This window comes from Columba livia, chromosome 2, assembly GCF_036013475.1.
Source record: "Columba livia isolate bColLiv1 breed racing homer chromosome 2, bColLiv1.pat.W.v2, whole genome shotgun sequence".
In the NCBI taxonomy this organism is placed as follows: domain Eukaryota; kingdom Metazoa; phylum Chordata; class Aves; order Columbiformes; family Columbidae; genus Columba; species Columba livia.
In genome coordinates, this window is record NC_088603.1 from 109404000 (window position 1) to 109426053 (window position 22054).

The following is a 22054-nucleotide window of genomic DNA, read 5'->3' on the forward strand; positions in this document are numbered from 1 at the left end:
ACACAGAAAAATATTGTTTCAGATAAACATCTAAAGCTGTTATTTATGAGACTTCAAAAGCTCACTGCATGTTCATAAAACATTTACAATTGTTCTCTCTGTTCTCCCTCCACTTACCTGACAGAAACTGAATCAACACAAATGTCACCCAAAACATTTCAGTTTTGGTGACATGGGACATTGTAGCAAAGTTGCATTTTGTGGAAGACATATCTGTCAGTTCTATTATAACTTCCCCTGGAAACCTGCCCACATTTAGGCAAATAAAATGTTTTCTAAAAAAATTACACTTGCCTAAGATATACAGAGAATAATTCAAACTGTGGGTTCCCAGACCCTAGTGGAAAGCCCTGAAAAAAAGGAACGGTTTCTTCTCGAAACATGCATTTAAACTCCTTTTAGATAGCATGACACAGGAACTGACACCACTCACCAATGATAAAAGACAAGTCAATGAATAAGGGCTCCTATCAATAAAATAAATATCACCCATCTCGTGAGCAAATAATATCCACACATTCGTGTCATTTATACATCAGTGAATATTTATGAGGCACATGGGAAAAAAGGTGCACGCTCACATTCTGTAAGCAAACTTACTTCTGGCATTTCTTAATGCCAGGGTGTTTGATTTTGCAATATTAGTGACAGCTCTTCTTAATGTATGGCAGGGATTATATGGGCACGTGTACATGTAGGCTTCCACAGACAAATTATATCCATGCTGCAATTGCCATTAATTAGAACACATCTACCAAAATAAATATTTTAGTGTTCAATCCAACAAAGAAAGTACAGGATTGTGTAGAAATGCATTTAGGAAACCCTATTTTGAAAGGTATTACTGAAACAAGCATATTTACAAAAGACATATGGATTTTATGCTTTAATAATAGGGAAGGATATCATGCTGGGTATTAAAGCTACTGGCTGGCCTTTCCGTCCAACATAAGTTAATATTAAAAGAGAAATTCCTTGTATAAATAATTGCTATGGATAAATTTTAGTGGTTGGGGTGTTTTCATGGTTTATGTGGGTTTTTCTTGTTTTAAAGGCTTTTTAGTTTTCATTTTTTTTTGTGTGTACATACCACTGTACCTTTTTAGTTATTAATGCAAAGCTTAAATCCAGTTCCAGATCAGATACTTTATAAACGTAATAAATGTTGTTATGATAATTTTATTGAAAAAAAGCCTTACAAAAAAATCTCCATATTATAAGTACTTTGGAATTACTTTTCACAAACAACTAAAAGTCCAATTTGTAACATATTTAACCTACAGAGGTATATAGCTTATTAAAAAGATCACAGTGGGCACACCAGTTGCAAAGCGTGTTCTGGAGCTGGCTCAACCTGCCAAAATTCTGGACTGTGGTCAAAACCACTCCAAATATAAATTAATAAAAAGCATGTTTCCCACATGTTTTATATCTTGTTTATCACAAACACATGACAAAATTGTGCTTCAAAACGCCAAAGTCTCTTGTATAAATTGTCTGAAATGTTTTGACATAAAGCTTTAACCTACAAATAACTAACAAAAGGAACCTCATTTTCAAATACTTAAAACAGAATTAAAAACTCAAAAGATATTCCAGCAGTGGAATATGTCTCCTGAGAAAAAACAAAAATGCAACTGAACACCTCTTTCATATAGTTTATATCACAGGATTCATTTAATTTATTTTTATAGTTACCACCCAGGAGCGCACAACACTCCATTATTAATTGTATAAAAGCATTCAGTCATATTGGTTGGCAAAGAATACAGATACCAAGAAATGGGAGAGGTTTATTTTCCCCCATTTACTTTAAATGGAGAGTAGTAAGGACATACTGGGAGGGTGGGAAACAGATGTACATGCTACAGTAATACATACAGAAGGCAACAATTGGGCATACTTTCTTTTTGACAAATTAACATGCAGTACCTCTTAAAGGACTTGAAATGACACCTCTGTTTTGAAAAACTACAGCACAACATGTCACAATTTTTTCTGTGTGCCTTCCTAGGGAAGAAAAGGGTAATTTCCAGTCCGTGTCCCGGACCACACATTAGCCGGTTGCGACTTTGAAGCAGTGATCTGAAGCACTTCACGCTTCTGTCAGCTGAGGGACAAGGTATATACCATAGGTATCTCTTTTCCACTCAGCATCTATTTGTGATTTCTTGTGTGGGTAACGAAAGCTGCCCCTGTTAACGTAATTATTATGCAGAATGCCTCTATTGTTTCCCCATTTGGATTTTATTGCAATTTTACCTTCACTTCTCCTTTCAGTTCACTGAGGAGAGCTGTCACCTTAACATGACCAAGCATGTGCAGCTGGAATTCAAAATAAAACATCTAAAGATAGTAAGAAATTACTCATTTGATTTTTTTTTTCCCCCCATGGTTTCATTTGCTTCTACAGAGCTACCACAGCTGAGATGCAAAATCCTAAACTGTAACTGTCTCCTTAGGTAAAGAGCTGTCCTGGCAAAGGGTAAGCTCAAGAATCACTCACAATTAATATCTCAATATCATAGTTACAAGGGATATAAGCAGTTGTGCTGATCTGTTGAAGACAGGCAAATTTCAACAAGAGGGAAGAAGGCAGCTGTCTCCTTTCAGTGGCTTCATATTAACTCCACTTCTTTATAACTGATTATCCTAAAAACTGCTTACTCCGTTTCACCTCACCTGCTGAGGACCCCAGCATCTTCAGATAAAATATTAAAATACAGTAAAGTGGAGCTGCCCTAGGAAGATTCATCCAGGACTAGGGAGAGAAGAGCAAGGGAAGGCATTGGGGAAACAACACAAAACTTTACAAGTGAGAAACATTACAAAACTGCACAGGTGATAGTCAAGAAAGAAATGCATACACTGGAAAAATTCAAGATGAAATAAAATGCTATTCAGAAGGAAGAAAAAAAACAGAGTGGGGATATTTTGTTTTGTTTTGTTTTTTTTCCCCCAGCTGGGAGGAAGGGATTGAAATGTCCGCCTCACAGCCAAAATCCATCACAACAATGGGTCTGCTCACCACGACACTTTATTTAAAACACAGTGTAACCTAAGAAACATACACTCATCAGACTGTGATTATGGGACCACATCAGACCATTTCTCTAACTTCCATTCAGGAAACACTGTATTAGATTTTCAGTTTGCCATGAGGACAAATGTTTTTGTGCTACATCTATCCAAGGGCTCTGGGGAAATACACAGAATCATAGAATGTCCCAAGTTGGAAGGGACCCACAAGGATCATTGAGTCCAACTCCTGTCCCTGCACAGGACAACCCCACAGTTTACACCGCGTGTCTGAGGGCATTGTCCAGTCTCTTCTTGAACACTGTCAGACTTGGGGCTGTGACACCTCCCTGGGGAGCCTGTTCCAGTGCTCCAGCACCCTCTGGGTGAAGAACCTTTTCCTAACGTCCAACCTAAACCTCCCCTGGCACATCTTCCTGACATTCCCTTGGGTTCTGTCATTGGCCACCAGAGAGAAGAGATCAGCGCCTGCCCCACGCAGCCCAATAACTGCCAGTCAAAGCACCTTCCCCACAGCCAGTGCTGCCACCAGTCAGCTCACAAAGCCATTAAGTTCCTGATCCCAGCATACTTGGCTTTTTACAAAGGTACTTCTTACTAATTTTGAAAAATAGCACTGTTGTTCTTAATATTACTAAAAGACATCTTTCTTAGTTAGAAACTGTGCCATTCAATTAACCACCCCTAAAGTTTTTCCCATCATTGTAATGGATGTGCATGAATGGATGGATGTGAACAAAGGCAAGAATAAGCAACACAGTACGCAGCCACTGTTCTTTTGTCTACAGTTCTGCCAAGAGTCATACAAGTTTTCCCAAAACAAATCAGCTTTCAGCTACATTTCACACTATGAGACTATGAGAAAAACAAAACAAAACAACTATGTTTCTTCAACACATTTACCACATAAATTTACAACTCAGATTGAGTTAAAGAACATTTGCTCTAACTGAATAAACCAAAGTGTTACTTCATAGGTCAAAGTCGCTTTGTTCATTCCTTGCCTCACAGCAAGCAGACAGACATTGACAAACAACCCTCATGCTGTCATAGAATAATCAAAACCTGTGCTATTTTAAATTACTTTATTGTATAACTGCTATAACTGTATCTATTAACAGCACCAACCGTGTAAGAGTAAGAAGGAAACAAAGAGCTACGTTCTGATTTAAAAATCAGTATCATTATGTTCTCCTAAGGTCAATAAACACAACAGTGCAAAATAGTTTAAAGTCTTAGAATGCGTAAAAGTCAGCTAAGATGATGGACCCACAGCAAGCTTTAAGATACCACAGCTGGATTGCCAGGACAGCGTAGAACATCCTCAAAGAGAGCCCAAAGATTCATTTCTTTCCAGCTTCCACAACTTTTACAGACAGTTCATAGTGCCTCTGAAGTGACAGGGTAGCAGGACTGAAGACAACCTGTTTTATCAAATCCGATTTTGATAGCTGAGAGGTTATCTATCATTTCATTCAACTATCAGGACATTCTGAGCTGAGTAAGTTCTTTGTTTTGTTTTCCCTGTTGTCAAAAACTTCTCTAATATCCTATTTATCAATATATAAAGGGATTGCATTGAGAAATCTGACAGCATTCTTCTCATCTGCCAGCTGAGCTTTTTAAAACGTATCTTCACCTTTAAACTCTTCAAGCTAAAAAACACAAGTGTATTTGAAGCTCAATTGTTCTCCCTGGTGCTGCTCATTTTTAATGAGCCTCTTGTCTTTACGTCTCCCAGAAGACAGACTTCACAAAGCAAGCTCAGGTGATGTGAAACCAATGCTTGGTGCATCTCCAAACCCGTCTTTTTGAGACTGAAATCTTCCTGCTAAACCCATATGGGACTGATGGGCCATTTCAGTCAAACCCAATTTCACTTATTTATCACAAGCCCCTACTTAGAAACTCTATTGTGGATTGCTCGTACACACAATCTGTTTCCAGCTTTGAACTTTAAAAAGGATTTAAGCAGTCAATCTCAATATCATTATAAATCCAACGTGCATTACTTGCCTAGTGATTGTGAGAAAATAAAAGTTTGAAGCTTGATTTCAGGGCTAATCTTTCCATTTGCTTGATGAGTTCTGCAGTTGTTACAGAACACTTAGTGCATCCTGTTAGATAACAGCATATTAAGCTTGGATGAGAAACCCAGGCTATTTACAATACACTTCTAGCTTTAAGTAAAGAACAAAGGCAGCTTTAGCTTTGCCAGTCTCAGGGGCTTTTCAGCTATACCACTATACAAAAATAAATTAAAAAACAAAACACACACACACACAAAACACACAGAAAAAAAAAAAACACTACACAGAACACTAAGCATTTCTGTATAAAAGATGACCCAACCTTAAAATACTTTAAAAAAAAACTAACAATGTTAAGATGCATTTTATGTTTCTTCTGCCTGATACATCAGAAGTCTAGATTTGGACAGACTACATTGAAGTTTATATTCTACTTCATTAATGGACAGAGCAAATGAAGAAAACATACAAGACACATTGGTATTCATTCCATTTGTTATTAGACTATCTTACAAATGGTATTTCTCCCTATAAATTTTGAGTGAAATAGTTTATCATCTAATTAAATGAGCTGTTTATGTTCTGAATTCTAATGTGGGTACTAAGATATTTGAGAAAAAATGACATAAAGTAATTTTATAAATAGAAAAAATGCAAACAGATGTTGAAGCCCATGCAGCCCCTTTCCTGCCTGCTAATCAAATAATTCCCCTACCTTTTTTTTTTTTTTTTTTCTTTTTCAAATCTACAGGTTCTCTGCTTACTTTTCCTCATTTAATCTGGGGACTTTCCTGTAGATGAGAAACACTGTTACTCATTTTGTTTTGCTTTTTGAAGTTACTGTGTATGAGTTTCCCCATGCAGCAACTACAAACTGCTACAAATGCATCCCAGAACATTTAGTTTTATGATACAGCTCTAGCTACTCGATCAATAATTCAGGAAAATATTAATCTCGATTTAGTTACTGCTGTCAGCACAACTCTTCGTGTCTGCATGAGAAGAGAGCGAGACCTTCACCTGGAGGTTTTACCTGTGCTGCTCAATGAATTAACCTGTAGGAGGTGCCGCAGTGACAGAGTCAAAAACCTCCAGCCAGGCAACTTCATCACACGAGTAATTAGTTCACTACATTAATAATGTCTCCAGTCGTTAAAGCTGAATCCCAGGTCTGCTTGTTAAATTCAGTCAGCACAACAGGCTTTCACTCTGCTACAGGTATAAATAACTTTCTATTTTTAAAGGTTGTTAGCTACTGCTTTTTTTTTTTTCTCATTTTTATTCATTATCTCTTGCAATAAATTATACTTTATTTCATTCATCGCATTTAGAACCTCCTCCAAGAAGAGGAAAGAATTAATTTTAGAAAGCTCTGACATTTTCACAAGGTCTGACAAACTATAAAAGAGACCCAAATTTGACAGCATTAAAAATGCTACTGCTGCAACACTGACATGCCTGAGCTTATATGACCCAAGGAGTGAACTCGTGAATCTCGCACCTAACAGAACAGGGCACCATCACTACACTACCCAGATAAATTCATTACTTCCAGTTCTTGCCTATAAGAGGATTAAATCAGTAGTAAACTCACTTACGTGTTGCACCACAACAAAAGGACAAATAGAGGCCACACAGAGCTTCACACTTTCTAACCTTGTAGAAACCACAGGATCACAGAATCACAGGATGTTAGGGATTGGAAAGGACCTCAAAAGATCATCTAGTCCAATCCCCCTGCCAGAGCAGGAACACCCAGATGAGGTTACACAGGAAGGTGTCCAGACGGGTTTTGAATGTCTCCAGAGTAGGAGACTCCACAATCCCCCTGAGCAGCCTGTTCCAGTGCTCTGTCACCCTCACTGAGAACAAGTTTCTTCTCATATTTAAGTGGAACCTCATGTGTTCCAGCTTGATCCCATTACCCCTTGTTCTACCATTGGTTGTCACCGAGAAGAGCCTGGCTCCATCCTCGTGACACTCACCCTTTATATATTTGTAAACATTACTGAGGTCACCCCTCAGTCTCCTCTTCTCCAAGCTAAAGAGCCCCAGCTCCCTCAGCCTTTCCTCGTAAGGGAGATGCTCCACTCCCTTGATCATCTTTGTTGCCCTGCGCTGGACCCTCTCCAGCAGTTCCCTGTCCTTCAGACCATTTCAGGTCTCTGTGCAGGTGACTGTAGTACCTGACTACCAGCAAATCCAAAGACTGCCACGTTGATTCAAATTATTTTTTTTGCTTTCTACTCATTCCTGCTCTCTACTTGGTGAAAGGGATGTTTTGTCCAGGTCACAACACTGGGATAAGAATCCCTAATCCTTCATGAAAAGGGTTTGATATTCCTGAGATCCCAGTATGTTACTAAATAAATAAAATAAATAAATAAATAAATAAATAAAAACTACATGTATGGTCATGTCTCCAAACGGTATAGATTAGGTCAGTATCACTGATTTATGACAGACTGGAGCGGCTCCAATTTTTTGGCTTAATTATTTCAAAGTACCCACTCTTTATTACAGTATTTTAGTAATATCATCTAACCTGTTATATGCAGTGTATATCAACATATTTTAACATGTATGTTTTTTAGTTTACCTTTACTTACAGAGAAAACAATAAACAGTTGAGCTTTTGGGGCAATCTTCTTATGTAAATGCATCTTACTTAAATGTTTAAAAATCTCAATAAAAGTTATATTTGGTCTCTATTTTTGTGGTAGCTGATAGGTCTAAACCCTTCAGTGGGTGCTAGGAATCATGTGTCAAGTGTCAATGCAGTCCACATACAGGGATATTTCAAGTGGATATGAGATATTCATACATTAATTTGTCATCACCCAGTCTAACCCAACATACAGCACAAACCTCGGAACTTAAGTAATTAATTCCTGCCTGAATCAGAGCATATATTTTAGTGACATATGCGATCAAACATTTTAAACATTTTAAATCATAGAGATGTCACAGTTGCTGAACTAACTGCATTCTCTTCCTTAATAATCTTGTTTGAGCACCATTTCGCCTCTTAGCTCTCAACACTGTTCATGGGTGGAATTCGGTATTTCCCCTGCCGTCGCATCAAATCACAGACTGCAATCCTCCATCCTACCCTCAACCAACCTGACCAATTCACATCTTGAAGTTCCTCTGCTCCTTTTAGAGCTGAGGGTGATAGCCCACAACTAAACAGCTTGGGAAAGCTAAGTAACATTTGTTCAAGCTAAAAGCATACTAGAAGTAGAGTTTAACACAGTGTGTTTTGCTTTATTTTTTCCCATAACATTAAACATTTTTAGGACTTGGAGGTACAGTCATTTTTTGTTCACTTTTTAAACTTCCTCCACACAATGTTTTTTTCTCTCTCTCCTTCCCTATTGCTACTGTCCAGATCCTGACGATTTGTTGAATCTTTCTCATTTCAGCAAATGTACCTCACTGTTTACAGCCCTTCGAAGCACTGCTCCCATGAAGTAGCTCCCCTACAATTGTCTCCTGGTATTAACTTCAAGATTATGTATCTATAGCTGTTGTGTCCTCTTCTTATTTGTCTTCCTGTCTGAAATAGGCATTTGGACAGAATAATCAGCTTCTTTGTGAGGATCTTACGGGATCTTATGCCAAAAGCGTTACTCTAGTCAAGGTAAACAATACCCAGTGCTCTCCCTTCATCTACCAAGCATCTACATTTCATCATAGCAGGTTATTCACTTGGTCATGTCCTCTTGGTGAATTCATGCTGGCTGCTCCTGATGACCTTCTTGTCCTTCATGTGCCTGGAAATGGCTTCCAGAATTAGTTGTTCCATCACCTTCCCAGGTATCTGAGGTGAGGCTGAACTGCCTGTCGTTTCTTGGATCCTCTTTGTTGCCCTTTTTGAAGGTAGGAGTGGCATTTGCTTACCTCCGGTTCTCAGGCACCTCTCCCAATTGCCATGATCTCTCAAAGGTTGTGAAAAATGGCTTTGCAATGACATCAGCCAGCTCCCTCTCCAAACTCATGGGCACATCCTACCAGGACCACAGGTACCAAAGGAATGTCCACTCCAACCTTTACGTTTTTTCTAAAAGGAATTCACCTAGTTCTCAGCCTAAATTTCTTTAGTCGTTCAGGTGTGTTTTACCACTGGCCTGCTACTCTGTTGGTTGCCTCAGTTATTAACAGCAGTTCTCTACAGCATGCTTGCAAACCCAGATCAAATACTGTAAATTTGATTTATCGAAGAGATTCTAGTGGCAGATTTAAGAAATTTCATAGGTGTGTTTCCAAACACTTAATGGGTCAACACACTTCTTCTGAGCTCCCTTGAGTTTGTTGTCCTTCAAGAGTTGTGACGCTGCATGATCTAAAGTATTCCGATGGCATTATAATAGTGCCAAGTATTCCTCCTGTTTCAAATACTTCTAATCAGACATCAAAAAGCATGGCTTCCAAGTCTTTTTCAATCACTGTTTCCTTGATAGCATTTCTTTAGGCTGGAGGCATGTCTCAGTTGCTGTGACAAAACATACAGTGCTTTCTTGCACTCCAGCTTTCAAGATCTCTTAGTTCTCCTCTGATCATTACTTACCACGGCACCGGCCCTGTTGTCATCTGTAGGCTTTTATCAGTAATGACTCTACATTTCTTCCTCATCGCTAATAAAAAGGTTAAACACTGTCAGATCTGAAATTAATCCTCAGAGGGCCTCCACACACTCCACATTGATTACTGACTACAATTATGTTATTGAGACCTATTAGCCATTTTTTTAAAAAACACACTTAATGTATGCTGATGATTCTACATAATTTCAGTTTCTAAATCAACATGTCATATGGCACCAAATCAAGCATTTTACAAACATTAAATGTCACATTTCTTTGAAAAGTCAAACTTGTTCTCTCAAAACATCACCTTCCCTTGAGAAAAGATCTATTTCCCATAACCTTGTGTTGATTGAAATTAATTAATGAAGAATTAAAGGTATGTAACACAGCTGACTCCCAGGCAGCCTTTCTATTATTTTGCACTGGATTGATGTCTGCTTGACAGACTTATGAATACTTGGCCATCCCGTTAACCCTTTTAATGCTTTGGCTTACCAATTTTAAACGATTCCTAACTTTTTAAAATGCACACAGCTATCCATTTCTCCTTCTCTTCTTTCCCCCACTTCATTTTTATAACCTATTTTACTTTTCCTCCCTTCTTAATAAGGATAAAACAAACAATTCTGTTATTGCAATTAGTAACATTCTGCATATAAATTTGACTATATCTTCCTCTACCATTTTCCAAATCCACAATACTTCTGGAAGTAGGAGCACTTTTGAATTGTTGGAAAGAAATGTCTTATTCTCATGATAAACAAGAACACCAACATACTACTGTGGTTTTACGATGCTAGTAAGTAAATTGCTATAAGCGGTAGTAAGAACAGTACTGGGCAATTCCTAACCTAAAAACAGTTCTAAATTTTGAAGCAGGGAAATTCTTTATTAAGACCATCTTCCCTAAAGAAAAAAACATTAAAAACAATAATAAAGGTACTTTTATATAGAACCTACAAGTCAAAAATGTTTTATGAAAATCACATGCATAGCCATAAACCCAGCCTAGTGATGTAAATCACTTATAACAGAAAACATCCTCACTGTTAGTCAAGTCACTGACCTTTCAAATAACTCCACTAAGCTGGACTGAGGCTTTTAGGAACTGCCTGCCCCCCCTGCCCTTTCACACACTTTGTTCTATTCACAAGATAAAAAAAAAATTGCAGTATAACTCACCTGTTGCATGAAATGATTAGCAGTGTTCTGGGAAATAGGGTATTTTATTTTGAAAGGCATTGATTTGCAAACAATGGGGCTACAGAAACAGAGCTCAACAAAAGTAAATAAAGGACTAAACAAATAGTAATGGAGACAGGAAATAATGTGCATGAGAACCTTCTGGAGAAAAAATTATAAGAAGCTTTTGTTCTCTAAAACGATGAATGGCCAGTTTCACCGTGTTTAACATTTTCTATTCCTTCGAATATTATTTTATAGATTTAAAATTTAAACCATAGTTGACAAAATGCACCTCTGTTTCTCTACAGTTGTGAGAGTACTACAAAACCACAGATCTCCTTTCTGCAGAAAATTGCCTCATTTACAAGACAAGTGTCCTGAATTTTATATCTATTTATTACATTCAGCCATATTTTTCCATGTTCTTAGGCAGTTTTTATTTTCTCTTTTGTCTTTCCCTAATCTCAGGTAAGCCTGACAGCAACCAAGAATTAAACAAAGCAACCACAATGACATAAAATTTGTATTTCTTATTTTTCTTATTGTTGGTTAGCACATTTACCTTCCAATTTTTTAGGAAACTATTTTAGCCTAGTTTCAAATTCATGCATACTGGAGACTTATTTAAGGGAAGTGCAATACTAATACTAAAGTCATTTTCCTCCTCCACTGCTTTTTAGCAGTAGATATGTTCTTCAATTCCAAAGAGCTAGTGGCTTTCATCCATTCCCGCTCATCCCACCTTTCACAGAATCACAGAATGTTTTGGGTTGGATGGGACCTTCGAGATCATGTAGTTCCAAGGCCCCTGCCATGGGCAGGAACACTTTCCACTAGACCAGGTTGCTTAAAGCCCCATCCAGCCTGGACTTGAATGCTTCCAGGCATGGGGCATCCACAGCTTCTCTGGGCAGCCTGTTCCAGTGTCTCACCACCCTCATGGTGAAGAATTTCTTCACTGTATCTAATTTATACTTACCTTATTTCAGTTTAAAGCCATCATCCCTTGTCCTATCACTACAGGCCCTCCCAAAAAAGTCCCACTCCAGCTTTCTTGTAGGTACTGGGAGGCTGCTATAAGGCTCTCCAAAGCCTTCTCTTCCCCAGGCTGAACAATGACAACTCTCTCAGCCTGTCTCCATTTCAGAGGTGCTCCAGCCTTCCAATCATCTCCATGGCCCTCCTCTGGATTCGCTCCAATTGGTCCATATTCTTCTTACACTGGGGGGCCTCAGAGCTGGAGGCTCATGACAGTGGAGTGGAGGGGGAGAATCACCTCCACTGATATGCTGGCCACGCTGCTTTTGATACAGGCCAGGATGTGACCGGCCTTCTGGGCTGCAAGCACAAATTACAGTATCATGGTATCACAGTATGTTTGGGATTGGAAAGGACCTCAAAAGATCATCTAGTCCAATCCCCCTGCTGGAGCAGGAACTCCCAGGTGAGGTCACACAGGAACATGTCCAGGCGGGTTTTGAATGTCTCCAGAGAAGGAGACTCCACAACCTCCATGGGCAGCCTGTTCCAGTGCTCTGTCACCCTCACTGAGAACAAGTTTCTTCTCAAATTTAAGTGGAACCTCTTGTGTTTCAGCTTGATCCCATTACCCCTTGTCCTATCATTGTTTGCCACCGAGAAGATCCTGGCTCTGTCCTCGTGGCACTCACCCTTTATATATTTATAAGCATTAATAAGGTCACCCCTCAGTCTCCTCTTCTGCAAACTAAAGAGACCCAGCTCCCTCAGCCTTTCCTCATAAGGTAGATGCTCCACTCCCTTGATCATCTTTGTTGCCCTGCACTGGACCCTCTCCAGCAGTTCCCTGTCCTTCTTGAACTGAGGGGCCCAGAATTGGACACAATATTGCAGATGGGGTCTCACCAGGGTGGAGTAGAGGGGAAGGAGGCCCTCTCTCGATCTACTAACCACCCCCCTTCTAATACACCCCAGGATGCCATTGGCCCTCTTGGCCACAAGGGCACAGTGCTGGCTCATGGTCATCCTGTTGTCCACCAGGACCCCCAGGTCCCTTTCCCCTACACTGCTCTCTAATATGTAATTTCGCAACCTATACTGGAACCTGGGGTTGTTCCTGCCCAGATGCAGAACTCTACACTTTACCTTGTTTAATTGCTGGATCATACTCAGTTTTTCATCCACCGACATCCCCACGTCCTTCTCTACAGAGCTGCCCTCAGTCCACTCATCGCCCACCCTACATCCTTGATTGGCACAACCCAGGTTCAGGACCTTGCACTTGGCCTTGTTGAACTTCATGAGGTTCACAGAGGCCCACTAATCCAGCCCATTGAGGTCCTTACGGATGGCATCCCTTCCTTCTAGAATATTAATCACATCACTCTTTTGGTTATTTTTTTGTTTGGGTTTTTTTTTTGGTGTTTGTTTTGTGTTCTGTGTTTTTTTGTTGTTGTTTTGTTTGTTTGGTCCCAAGATAAGCATGTTAAAACAGAAGAAATGTCATACTTACAACCATGCCTCACAACCAGGCAGATACAGGACATGAGGGTAATGGGGATGTTGCACATTGACTCAGCTGCCCTCTGATCACATTCTTCCTTGCTAAGGAAAGGCACTAGAGCCCCCTTATGTGCTTGCTTGTTTTTGACATTACGGTTTATATATGGTAATGACCCAATTCTGGCATTTTCTTTGCAGGGAACTAGTTCTCACATTGCAATATCCTCAGCACTATTTGGAACCATTTGATGTCCTCCAAACTTGACCAGAACAAAATCTTGAGGTCTTCGCACTACAGCAAACAATAGTCCCTGTGAAGTTCCACCATAAACAGACAAACAAATATGGAAGCAACAAAGACAGCTTCACTATTTTAAAAAGGGCACACCACTATCACACCGAGTTACACATGAAGAGTCTCAGGATAACATCTCAAATTAACACTGCTACAGCAGTTCTCACAGATGGTAAATCAACAACAGCTTCTGTACTGCAAATCCTTTACTAAAAACTGTAAATCCTTGCCTTTAAAGCCCATCTCTCTGTAATCATCTTTGCTCATCTTTCACTACATTGCCAAAAGCCCCTAATTAGTATAATCTTAGGCCGCCTTTCACTGCCCCTCATCCTAACCAGTTGACTAATTACTTGCACATAATCTCAGCATCAGGTTAGAAGATGTTTTTTGAACAAAGATCAGCATGTGGAAGAAGTCCCTTGTCTAGGGGGCATGGAAGATGGCCTGTAGATATAGCTACAAGAAGACCTCAAGTAGCAGGTAGGTAAAGCTAACTAGCCTTGCTTAAAGGAAGAAATGCAGGAGGAAAGATGCAGTCTCAGTCAACAGCAACCTTACAGACATGATAATCCACAAAAGCCAACAGCAGGAAGCTTTTAGTGAAGAAGGCAAGTCAAATGAAAGACTGTTCTACAAAAAATGCTCATTATAGCACCACAGCAGAGAACGTGACTTTGGATGCCAAACAGGCTATACAAAGGAACAACAGGAGATGCTGCAGTTACTGATACAGGGGGAGAGAAAAACAGACAGAATGGCTTTCTGCAAAGGCAAGAAAAGAACACACCTGATTTTAGGAGTATATGAAAATATTTGGAGATGGTATGCATGTATGAGAGAAAGAAAGCACCAGAGATGTACCTCGAAAAAAGTAACAAGACTAATGAATCAAGCAACATGGGCAGCAGCAGAGAGAAATTTGGAGGCAACACTTAAGAGGAATCAGCTGCACCCCACAACCCCGCCCCCATCTCCGCATTGATATGACTTCCTCAGCATAATGATGGTGCATTAAAGAGTAAAGGAAATAATCCAGGAAAGATAGAAAGCACTGGATTAGGTACGGAATCCTTTTCAGGCTCTTCTGCAAATAACAGACTTTATGACAGAAAATAAAAAAAAATAACAATTAGATGCAAAAAAATTAAAGAATTATTTTATAAAACGATGCTTTAAAACTATTAAGTTTATATCACTTGTATTTCTTCTGAAACAATACAAGATTTTAAAAAAATAATGTTCTGATCACTTAATAAAAATTCTACCATGTGGAAACATCTTCAGGATTTCTCTGGATTTTTTGAAAGCAGTACAGAATTTGTGAAGAATGCAGAAGAGCATTTCACAGACACATATTTATGTTGTTTCTAATTCAGTACTTAGTAAACAACAAAGTAAAGAGCAAAGACTCTAAAGTGAAACCAGTGTAGATTTGTGGTGATGACTTTTTACTGTTAAACTCAAATTAACATAGTCTTGTTTCATCTTATGTGGTTTATGTGAGTGCAAAGAATACTGGAAGTTCAATATCCACAAGTTGTGGTCCTGTCCCACTCCTTTTATTCTTTTTTTTCTTTTGTTAACTAAAATACCTTGGAGAAGTATGTCTACGTTGTGCCAAAGTGCAAGAGGAACCACAGTACTGCATTCAAAACTATGAACTCATTTGAAAACATAACAGCAACATTTCAGAAACAATATTTTTGTGCTCAGCAAAACCTCCCAGTAGAATCCTCAGGGAAGGGAGTATTTTGCCCAACAGTTTGCTCCGTCTAGCATTTCTAGGGGCAGGTCCTAAGCTTCTTCAAGTCAAGCCATTCAGTGCAGAATCCCATCCATGGAATCACGCTGATGAGTGGCCAAGGATGTGGCCCTACAGCTCAGCCAGAATCTCCGGGCTGATGCCCTCAGTCTCGTGGCAGCCACATTCCAACAATTTAAAGAAGAAAGTCTGACAGACCATAAACTTGTCATCTTTCACACCCTGTTAAGATGAGCTGAGGCTGAAGATTTAACTCTGCAGGTGCAGAGTGCTGCAATGCATCAGTCCATGAACTGAAGACCTGGGCCGTGTCCAGCAGCTGGTACAGCCGCCCTGTGGAGCCACTACCAGCATCCCTGGTATTGCATCCTCCCAGTCATTTGTACCCATCTTTGCCAGTCTCCTTCATAGTCCGTGACGTGGTCCAGAACTAAATCACCACGTGCCAAGGCATGGAATTCAGCGTTAGCACACTGCAGATTCTTCCCTGTGACGGTCTCCTTGATGGTATAAGAACTCAGGCAAAAATTGTAAGCTTTTTCTCACCTAACACACATGTGAACTCAATTAAACAGGTAATTGTCACATATGTAGGAAAGAACGAAGAAACTACTCTGTTAACTGGATTTTCCTCTTTATTTAGTTTGGTTTTTATTAATGACAAGAAAGTTTAGTTTGGGTAAGCTGCCATACAAGCAACATATAATGGTTCATTCATCTCAGTAAGGCAAGAAAGAAACCGAGGCTCCTGCTGAACCTAAGGGTTGAAGAGTCTCAGAATTGCTATGAGATTTACCTCCCCTTGATTGTGGACCCAACAGCCTAAAATCAGAAAATCAGTTCCCTTAAACCCTCACCCCCACCACCTAATCCAGGGAACAAGGAGGTACCTCTAAAGGACAATTCAGATTTACAGTATTATTGCTTCCCATTCAGGTTTGGTCGCTGTTAATTAGGTGCTAGACACATATAATGCTTTATCTATGCAAATCTGTGTTTAAAACAGCTTTGAAAAATCTCTAGTTCAAATTAAATATTTTGCAAGAAATGTCAAAACTGTAAATCACTGAACAGCAGTTAGCTGATAGAGAAGATGCAACTTGCTCAAAACAATTCTCCAAATCTGCTAAGCCAAAAGTTGTTTAATACAATTTAACTCACCCTGGAGAGCAGTTAAATGATTGTGATGGATGACAGCTTGTCTTAGTCTTTTCCATTTCTTAAATTATGATAAAGGATTTATGCACATTACTGAATTTCAATGCATTCTTTCTGTTCACCACCCCTTGCTTCATGAAAATCACCCAGTCAATAAATAGTCTAAATCCATATCCATCAAAACCATACAATGTTCTTTTCTACAATTAGAAGGTGAAGGCCAAAAAAGTTTCAGAATAAGTCCCTTGACATTAAGAGCAGCAATATATGTATATATGTAGTATATGCACTTGCTACTAATCTCTATTTTAACTAAAGTAACTGAAACTGTATGTGGTAAAAAATGTTTGTTATTAGTGCTTTATGAGAACTCTGGGGAAGACTCTAATGAATCAATGAATCAAACCCCCAAAAAGACATAGGCTTTTTTTTTTTTTGAGCAATTAGCTAATGTGGTATCAAAGTCTCATATTGAAAATTATGTAAAATCAATTATTTCACAGAAGAAAATAAAGAAATATATTGCTAGATGAAATATTTTCTAAGAAAACTTCACTTGAGCAACCATTTGGTAATTATCTGCTCTTTGACAAGACCTGCACAGAGACTCCTAGGATATACAGTTTGTCATTTTAATGTATTCCACAAAATCCCAGAGCACTAAGCTTCAAAATAAGAAATCTATACTATCTACCCTTTCAAAGGGTTTCTATCTTGCAATAATTGTTGCATGCAACTGCATCTGACTTCCAGCCATTTCAGTATCCATGGCTCAACTAGCGTGACATTTCAAGAAAATGTTTGTTTACTTTGAATTATGTCCTTCAACTGGATTGTTCTTTGTTTAACAGCAGATGTACAGTGTCTGAAGTTCCTCAGTTCAGAGGAAATTATTAAGAAAATGTCTGATACACAGGTTTTCTTTAGAAAAAGACTGTGTGTGTCCCTATGTGTAACTATGAATGTATCGGTAAACTACTAACTATGAATGTATTCGTAAACTACGACAACTCAAAATGCCTGACAGATGTACTGGAGGTTTAACACAAACTGCTTCTGATTTCAGATGTGCTGATGTGCACCAGGAGAAAGTCTGTGAAACCTATGGAGGTACATCAAGGAAAGACAAGTCTACCAGAAAATCTAGTCAGGCTTTAAATATGTCCCTCAAGACTCACGAAAAAGGAAGCAAACCCAAGAAAATGAAAAGGATTTGATTTGAAAAAGTGCCACACATTTCAAAGATTATGGGGTATTTGCTTTAACTGTTGGTGAGGTATAATTGAACACAGCTGAAGAACAGCATTACATACACAATTCACACTACCAGACCAAGTTACGTTCCACACTAGGTTTTCATCAGACATAGATGGAAGAAGGACAACCTAGAATGGGTAGTTTAAAGAATAAGGGGAGGAAAAAAAATGCCAGACTATTAACTTCACCAGCAAGCTGTTCCATCTTTGATGAAAAGACTTATGAAAAGTTTATGAATGTACAGACACGAGGCAGTAACTCTGTCAGATTTCAGCAATCTGGCCTGACTGACAGGTATACAGCTTCACAAATGCATCTTGACACTTACACACGCTGCAGCACAAGAAATCTTATTTTAAGTAAAGTTTGCAAAAGCTAAAATGTGACATTTACAAGATTTCCAAGTAAAAAACCTCAGGGACCAATTCCATCTGTATTACCTTCTTTTCATTCTAGCTTTCCTTAAATATATTGTACCAGGTTGTTCTTCTGATGTCTCCTGTCCCGATAGAGACCTAATGCCTAGGAACTACCCTGTCACTTTGAGTCTGCCAGGAGCTTTCAAAAAGCATTTTTATCTTAAATACGAAGTGTTTTCCTGCTGGTGAAATGGCATTGCATTGCATCTTGCAGAATTCTTCATTCATCCCCAGTGATACCACCCACTGTGGAAGGTTAGATCTGAATCATCTCCCTTGACAGTTCATTTCAGACGTTCCTTTTTGTCTCCAATTTCTAAGCAGAAAGCAGTGTACATTGAGAAATCTCAAGCAGCTGTGCACTGCTGCAAGTGCTACGGAACTAAAATAACATTTCTCAGAATTATTCTGTCATAGTTTAAAGCATCAAAATTGTTAAGCAATTCTCAAGTGACATTGTAATTACAGAGTGCAGCCGCAGTTATGCTATACTTAAGGCTGAACAAGCTATTCCTATCTAAAATACCATTTTCAGTTTCTTGCAACATTCTCAGTACCCTCCCTTTAAGGCATACCTGACATGGGGCAGATAAAAGCACACTTTTTTTGATATGGGGCTCTGCCACAATTCCAATTTCTAAACCAACTCCTATCCCTCAGAGAGCTTAATATTCAAACAGCAGACAGAATAAATTGCTATACATAAATGTTGCAGAGAAACAATTAAGTAAAATCATACATTCTTGTCCCGTTGGGTCCTACTTGGATGAGAGATGTTATGCACATAGATTTGATAGCAGTGCAGACACTATGAAATGGTAAAAAACCTCAGATAAGTATAGTACAATTTGGAGAAGGCTTTAACAAAGAATCATAAAATAATTTTGGTAGGAAAATATCTTTAAGATCATCAAGTCCAACCGTTAATCTAACTCGGCCAAGTCTACCTCTAAACCATGTCCCTGTTTAGTTGTCCCCCAGTCTGGGGGACACCTACACTGAACAAGTGGCAGAATTTCAACACTGTTTTCCCTAGAACTAAGGCAATGATTAGCCCGAACACTCTGTACGAAAAGCTTGCATATGACTCTTTGCAGCAGTCTGATTATTTTCGAAAGCTCAGCTGAACCATCAGGTATGAGCTGAACCCTGCTACTCTTTCTCCACAAGTCTAGCTTGCATCAGATGCTAGAAGCCCTACTGAGATCCAGAAGTAAGATATTTTTTAACCACAGACTCCCGAGATGCTATTTGTAACAGAGACCATGCCCAGCATAAACCCCAGGGAAGGACGACCACACAACACTGCAGTAGATACCTTTCAAAGTGCAGCAGAAGAGGCTTGCCCTGGCCATCTTTTTAAATGAACAGATCAGATCTCAGTTTACTGGCCAACATAAACTCTAAATTCTCTTGAGGGGAGACACTCCCTAATGTTCTTATCAAAACCTACTACTGTGCAGAAATGGATGCAAGACTCACCACTCCAAAGACAAGGAGACAGAAGGATTGTGGGTGACACTACAATCTCATGATGAAAGAATTTATCCTGAACGTGAAAAACTTAAAGCTATTGTGCAGTAGAAGACAAGAGAAAAACCATAACCACAAAAAGAGCAAGCAGACAATTGCATTAAAGAACAAGGTCTGGACTGTCAGGAAGACGCATATGTAAACTTTTGGGGATTCAATTGCCTTCAGTGCTCCCCTACTGGTTAGATCCAAGCAGGCTCGGCCAGGTGAGCTGGTGAGGGTGCCTGCCTGCTCTCTCCCCCATCCCCAAATTCCCAGCTTACTACTTGTCCCACAGAAAATGCCTCCAATGTGTTAGGAAGGCCCTGCAGGCCCACCAGGAGTCCAGCATTTCACTGCAACACCCAAAAAACTCCATGGTACAACACCTAAGCGCTTTTAAATATTTTTACTGGATTTGGATCTGACACTTTATGGTAACAGTCAAGACAGACTAAAGAGCATTTATCTTTCCCTTTTTGCAGTAGCTTACAGTAGAGGAATACAGAGAGCAACAGTTTTCTCCTTTTCTTTCTCCTGACCTTTTCATCCCTACTTATTATTTGACAACTTCTCATGGTTCTGTAGCTTTTTCTGGGCTTCCTCAGATAGTTACTAAGTTACAAAGTCTCCCAGTGTAGAAAATTGTCCGTTTTTATATGAAGAATAGCTTTTTTTCCATGCTAGTAGTCATCTTTGGTATTTGCCAGTCAATAAGCAAATGTTGTCCATTTAGGCATATTAAAATGCTTCCCAGAATATATGATAACCAATTCCTTGCCAAGACTGCCTTTTTAGTTATCAAGGTTACTGGAAAAATGGAGGGACAGAAAAATAATAAAAATTGTTGGAACAACACGTCCAAGATCATGAACATGTAGATTTTGTTATCCAGCTTCCACGTTTCACCAGACTTAGTTACTAAGATCAGTCCTTGGACTGCATGCTACCAGTGAATGTACTGAATTTTCACTGAGATAAAACCAGTATATTATCCTGGATTTATTTATTTATTGGGGAGTGGACAGTATTTCTTCCTTGTCCTTAATCAAAACAGACTGCAACTACTATTAATTCCTGTAACTGAGGTCCCCAAATATCAAGGAATTAGCCTACCTGTTCTGAAGAACAGGAGAGGGAAAAATGGAAAGATGTCCCATAAAAATTAATAAATTAATAAATTAAAAGGGAAATCCTTCGGTAACTCATACTGGAAGTGAGAGCCAGTGATGTTAATAAGCAAGTTCATTTGAAGACTGCTAAATAACAGAACTCTTGCCAGAGCTCAGACACCAATACTTAAAAACCAGTACTGGACTTAAAAATCAAAATAAAGATAAGTTCTCAAATATTTTCTCTCTTAGAAGGAAAACTAAGAATGAAAAGGCAGATCAAAAGAGCCAAGCATGCAAACCAATCATTCAGGTAATTGCTCAAACAACAGATAAAATATTTTCTCAGAAACTGTGAGAGAAATACAGGAACTTGGGAAACATACCACATAGACTGAAGAAGTGCAAAATCATAATTAATATTAGAATATTAAAAATATGTTTATTAATGTTGGTTATTTTCCATCTTCCAATTATCTACCTTTAGATAAGTGTAAGTAGTTTTGAAATAGAGCTCTTAAAATAAGAGGAATAAAACCAGCAAGTACTTTTTCCATGTGCAATGACCAATCACTGAAGTGCACCAACATCAACTAATCACTCCTTTATTTTAAACTTGAACTAAAACTCAAATTAACATACTATCAACAAAAAAGTGTATTATGCGAATTTTATTAAAACTAATGAGAATGCTTCCTCCTTTGTATGTACAGTCAACACGACATTTTTCCCTCCTCACAAAAGCAGGAGACATTCGAATTAATTTCATCCCCCTGTGAATAATGTAGTCCTCTTTCAATTCGTATCACATTTCACCACAATAATTTATACACTGAACACTTGCAGTGACAAACACTAGGCCAGAATTTTCAGTAAAATGATGGAAAGAGCAATGTGAGTAAATAACAAAAAATGTTTTCACCACATAAATTGCTCTCTTAAAAATGTAATACCCAGTAAATTCTTCAAAAGAAGCCTGATTATAATTGGCAGTGGTTCAGAACAGGTTAATTTAATATACCAAAAAAACAGGGGCAAATTTGTTTCACAAATACAGCTAGTTATGTTTGACGTAAGTCGTGGTCATAAAATATGCATCAAATTTAGCCTAGAGAGTTGTACCTCCTCTTAGTTCAGCTACTTTTTTCCCCACAAAATCACGAAGAAATACCTACGAAGTAGATAGACAGGTGTAGAACTCTTACATACGTG

General features: G+C 38.8%; 1 protein-coding gene across 18 annotated transcripts in view; it reads right to left on the reverse strand.

Annotated features, from left to right (window-relative positions):
- Positions 1-22054, reverse strand: part of PTPRM (protein tyrosine phosphatase receptor type M) — a 471207-nt gene that overhangs the window by 365950 nt on the left and 83203 nt on the right. The window lies entirely within an intron of this gene.